Genomic DNA, 5602 nt, shown 5'->3' with positions numbered 1-5602 from the left:
GTTGCCGCCGGGGGGGCTCTACTGCTCTGGCTGCCCCGCGATGCAGGAGCAGCGGAAAGCCCTGCGCAGGGCCCTGAGTGCCCTCCTGAGGAGGGAGGGCCGTCGCCGTCCAGCCGGGGCGTGCAGGGGGGCAGCGATGCCTGTGGGGGAAGGAGAGCTGTAGGCGAGGGGCTGGGTGGGTGACAGGCAAGCTCCTGGCTCTGCACGGGCCGCCTCGGGCCCTGGGCCTTGATTCCTTGCTCAGCACGCAAGGCTACCCAGCTGATCGTGTGGCTTTAGTCCATCTAGCCTGAGACAGCACTGGGCCCCAAGCCTCGATCCCCCGTTCAGCATGCCTGGCTGCACAGCTGACCGCATCACTTTGTCCTGCCCTGCTCAGACTGCCTTAGACCCTGGGCCTCCATTCCTCACTCAGCACACAAGGCCGCCTGGCTGATCACGTTGTTTCCGACCGGCTCCTCTCTGTCTGCCTCGGGCCCCAGGCCTCGATTCCTTGCTCAGCACACCTGGTCGCCTGGCCTATTGTGTCCCTTTTGTCCGGCTCTGCTCAAGCCGCCTCAGCCGCCAGGCCTCAATTCCTATCTTGGCATCCCCGGCCACATGGCCGATTGCGTCACTTTCTCCCAGCTGCGCTTGGGCCACATCAGGCTCCAGGCCTCAATTCTTAGCTCAGATCCACCCAGCTGCCCAGCCAATTGCTTCAGTTTCATGCAGCTTTGCTCGGGCCTCCTCCAGACCTGGGCCTCGATTCCTCGCTGAGCCCACACAGCTACCTGGCAAATCGCGTCACTTTCATTTGGCTTGCTCAGGCTGCCTGAGGTCCCGGGCTTCGATTCCTTGCTTAGCACGGCAGGCTGCCAGTCCGATAGCGTGGCTTTCATCTGGCTTCACTGGAGCCTCCTTGGGCCCTGAGCTTTGAGCCCTCACTCGGCACGCCCAGCTGATCGCATCGCTTTCGCCTGGCTCCACTCAGTCCACCTTGGGCACCTGGCCTTGATTCCTTTCTCGGCACACCCAGCCACCTGGCCGATTGCATCGCTTTCGTCCTGCTCCGCTTGGGCCTCCTTGGGCCCCAGGTCTCCGGTCCTAACTGCATGCCCAACCGCCCGGTGGATTGCATTGTTTTCATTCTGCTCACTCAGGCTGCCTCAGGCCCCGGGCTTCGATTCCTTGCTTGGCGCACCCAGCAACCTAGATGATCACATGGCTTTCGTCCGTCTGGCTTGAGCCTCCTTGGGACCTGAACCTCGATTCCTTGCTCGGCATGTCCGGTGGATTGCGTCAAGTTCATTCTGCTCGCTCGAGCTGCCTCAGGCTTTGATTCCTCACTTGGTGTGCAGGGCCACCCATCTGATCACATTGCTTTCACCTGGCTTCACTCGAGCTTCCTCAGGCCCCGGGCCTCAATTCCTTGCTCAGTGCACCCGGCCACCCGGCTGATTGCATGGCTTTCATCCATCTAGCTTGAGCTGCCTCGGGCCCTAGGACTCGATTCCTCGCGCAGCAGCCCCAGCCACCCAGCTCCCTTTCATCAGGCTCTTCTCAGGCCATCTCGGTCACCAGGCATCAATTCCTCACCGCCTGCCACTGACATTGCTAACATCTGGCTCCGCCCAGCGTCGCTCGCACTGCCTCGGGCCCTGGGCCTAGATTGCTCGCTTGGCGCGTCTGGCTGATTGTGCCACTTCCATCTGGCTTTGCTCCAACCGCCTCACCCGCTGGGCCTTGATTCCTTGCTCAGCCTGCCCGGACGCCTGGCCGATGGTGTCGCTTTTGTCCAGCTCTGCTCAGGCTACCTCAGTCCCTGCTCCTCGATTCCTCATTCAGCGCATCTGGCCGATCGTGTCGCTTTTGTTTGCCTTGCTTGGCTCTGCCAAGGCTGCCTAGGGCCCCAGGCCTCTGTGCTGGTTTCAGCTGGGATAGAGTTAATTTTCTTCACAGTAGCTAGCATAGTGCTGTGGTTTGGATTTAGTACCAGAAGAATGTTGATAACACACTGATGTTTTCAGCTGTTGCCAAGCAGTGCTCAGACTACTCAAGGACTTTTTGAGCTTCTCCTGCTCGGCCAGGGGCATAACAAGCTGGGAGTACAGCACAGCTAGGACAGCTAATCCAAACTGACTAAAGAGCTATTCCATACCATAGAACATCATGCTCGGGGGGTTGGTCGGTCGGTTGCGGGGACAGTGATTGCTGCTCGGGGAGAGTGATCGCTGCTCGGGAAGTGATTGCGGCTTGGGATGGGCTGGGCATTGGTCGGTGGGCGGTAAGCAAGTGCATTGTGCATCATTCGCTTTGTATATTCTGTATATTCTGTTACCATTCTCATTATTACTATTATTATTATTTTCTCTTATTAAACTGTCTTTATCTCAGCCCTCGGCTCTAACCCTTTTTCTCCTTCCCAATTCTCTCCCCCATCCCACTGAGGGAGGGGGAGTGAGCGAGCGGCTGCGTGGTGCGTAGCTGCCAGCCGGGTTAAACCACAACAGCCTCAATTCCTCGTTCAGTGGCACCTGGCTGCCTGGCCTATCACATCCCTTTCATTTGGCTCCACTCGGGCTGCCTCAGCCATGGGGCCTCAATTTCCTCTCTCAGCACACCTTTTCAAATGTGAAAACTCAACTTGGATCCAGCACTCCCACCTGAAAGCTGTGACCAGTCTAGAACTGGAACCAGGAAACCCTCCTGCCACCAAGGGAACATCCAGCACTGCAGAGACAAAATTACGCCCAGCTGGGAACCTACACAGAGCTAGCGGATTGGCTGTGGATTCGCTAACCTTGTGTAAAACAATTCAACAACAGGCAAGTGGAAAGTAATTTGTTACTTATGGATTGCCCGTGGTCTGAACTCTATCTTTACTTAAAACTGGAGTGTAATTAAGCAATAACTGTCTTTGATACAATATGCCATTTCTTTTTTCTTACAAAAATAGTTCTTAAACCCTTACACGACACCTAATGAGCCATTGCATTGTAGGTTTGTTCTGGGCTGGCGTTTATCAAGCACTGCAAACAACGTGAATGTTTGCAGGGAACCTAACTTGGTATTCTGTAAGGAAGCTCTACTCCTACCCTATCAGCTACTCAGCCATCAATGAGAACACAAGTAGCTGCACAAGCCAGGGGCCTGCTCCTGGGTGATGGAGCCACTTGACTCCTTAACCAAACTAGTTTGGTACAGGCTCCAAAGGAGGGAAAAGCCTAAGCTGTAACCAGGCCAAGAACTTCTCTAGTTCCAATCTGCTCTCTGAAAACCCACAAGGGAACGGGGTGACACAGTGGGCATGGATGCGTATCAGCTTGGAACACCTATCGTGCGATTAACACATGAATAGGGGGTGGCTCTTCCAAGACTCATTTGTCAAGGAACAAAAGGAAGTTGTGGGTGCAAGGAGTCTCATGCGTACCCTTTCCATCACATGCCTACCACTTTATCCCATAAATAGGAAGCCTAAGTGAGCCACCTTTGAGCTCTCCCTGAGAAGCAGCCTGGCTGCACGGCGGTGATCTCCCCTGGAGCTGGGACACCTCTCAAGGTTGCTCCTCAAGGCCGAGAGACCTTTCACCAACAGCAGGTCTTTGGTAAGCAACTGATACCGTGCATAACCTTGTAGTACGGCAACTTTGATTTGTGTCTTGGTAACTCTGATTTGTTTCTTGATAACTTGGATTTTTTCTTGGTAACTTTGACTCCATCTTGGTATTTTTGACTCATCATTCTATCTTTTGTGCAATAAGGAGTAGAGTGACCCTTGCCATCGAACTCTGTTAAGTCACACTTTTACAACATCGTATTTCAATAAATTCTCACTTTTGCTGACACCTTTGATAGTGGCTCTTTAACTGGTCTAAATCACCCATTCACAATTGTCCTGGTTTTGGCAGGGACAGAGTTAATTTTCTTCCTCGTAGCTGGCACAGCGCTGTGGTTTGGATTCAGGACCAGCAGAATGTTGATAACACCCTGATGTTTTTAGTGGTTGCTGAGCAGGGCTTACACCAGGCAAGGACTTTTCAGCTCCCCCTGCTGTGCCAGGGGCACAAGGAGCGGGGAGGGGGCACGGCCAGGACAGCTGAGCCCAACTGCCCCAAGGGCTATTCCAGACCATACAACATCATGCTCGGGGGAGTTAGCCAGGGGGAGAGGGATCACTGCTAGGGACAGGCTGGGCATCAGTCAGCGGGTGGTGAGCAATTGCACTGTGCATCACTTGTTTTGTATATTCGGTATATTCTGTTACCATTATTATTATTGGTGGTGTTGTTTTTCTTTTATTAAACTGTCTTTATCTCAACCCATGGGTTTTACTTTTTTTTTCTAGTTTTCTCCCCCATCCCACTGAGGGAGCGGGGAGTGAGAGAGTGGCTGGGGGGTGTTCAGCTGCCTGCTGAGGTAAAAAACACCACCACCACATTGGCGTAGTCGGCAGGAACCTAAATCAGGCTTCGTGACATCCTGCCCTGTCACCTATTCAGGTACATGTGACATCACAAGCACCTACAGAAGCCAGGGGACTGCTCCTGCCCTAACAGCTACAGAAAATCCATTTATATTACAAGCAGCTGCCCAAGCCAGCTTGGGGATGAAAATCTTGAGAGCAGCCCTGAGGAGAAGGTGGATGAAAAATTGGACTTGAGCCAGCCATGTGCGCTTACAGCCCAGAAAGCCAAATGTATCGTGGGCTGCATCCAAAGCATCATGGCCAGCAGGTGAAGGGAGGGGATTCTCCCCCTCCACTCCCATGAGACCCCACCTGGAGTACTGCATCCTGCTCTGGGGTTTCCAGTAGAAGACATGGACCTGTTGGAGCGAGTCCAGAGGAGGGCCAGAAAAATGATCCAAGGTTTGGAACACCTCTGCTACGAAGAAGGGCTGAGAGAGTTGGGGTTGTTCAGCCTGGAGAAGAGAAGGCTCTGGGCAGAGCTTCCTGCAGCCTTTCAACATATGAAGGGCGCTTCGAAGAAAGATGGAGGAAGGCTTTTTACCAAGGCTTGTAGTGACGAGGGCAACGGTTCTAACCTGAAAGAGGGTAGGTTTAGCGTGGACATAAGGAAGAAAAGTTTTACAATAAGGGTGGTGAGGCACTGGACCAGGTTGCCCAGAGAGGTTTGGATGCCCCATGATTGGAAGGCGTTGGTCAGGTTGGCTGGGGCTTTGAGCAACTTGCCTAGGGAACGATGCCCCTGCCTTTGGCAGGAGGGGTTGGACTAGATGAACTTAATGGTCCCCCTTCCAACCCAAACCATTCTATGATGCTGTGACCTGGAGCAGCCCCCTCCCAGCTGCTCGCCAGGGGCAGCACACGCCCTGGCCTAGATGGGTGTACTCTTCGCTGGGTTAAAAACTGGCTGGATGGCCGAGCCCAGAGAGTTGTGGTGAATGGAGTTAAATCCAGTTGGCAGCCGGGCACAAGCGGTGTCCTCCAGGTCTCAGTTCTAGGGTCGGTCTTGTTTAATATCTTTATCAATGACCTGGATGAGGGGATTCAGTGTGCCCTCAGTAAGTTTGCAGAGGACACCAAACTGGGTGGTAGTGTGGATCTGCTCGAGGGGAGGAGGGCTCTGCAGAGAGACCTGGACAGGCTGGATCGATGGGC

Source organism: Egretta garzetta, unplaced genomic scaffold, assembly GCF_000687185.1.
Source record: "Egretta garzetta isolate BGI_Z169 unplaced genomic scaffold, ASM68718v1 scaffold613, whole genome shotgun sequence".
NCBI lineage: Eukaryota > Metazoa > Chordata > Aves > Pelecaniformes > Ardeidae > Egretta > Egretta garzetta.
This window is presented reverse-complemented; position numbering follows the sequence as displayed.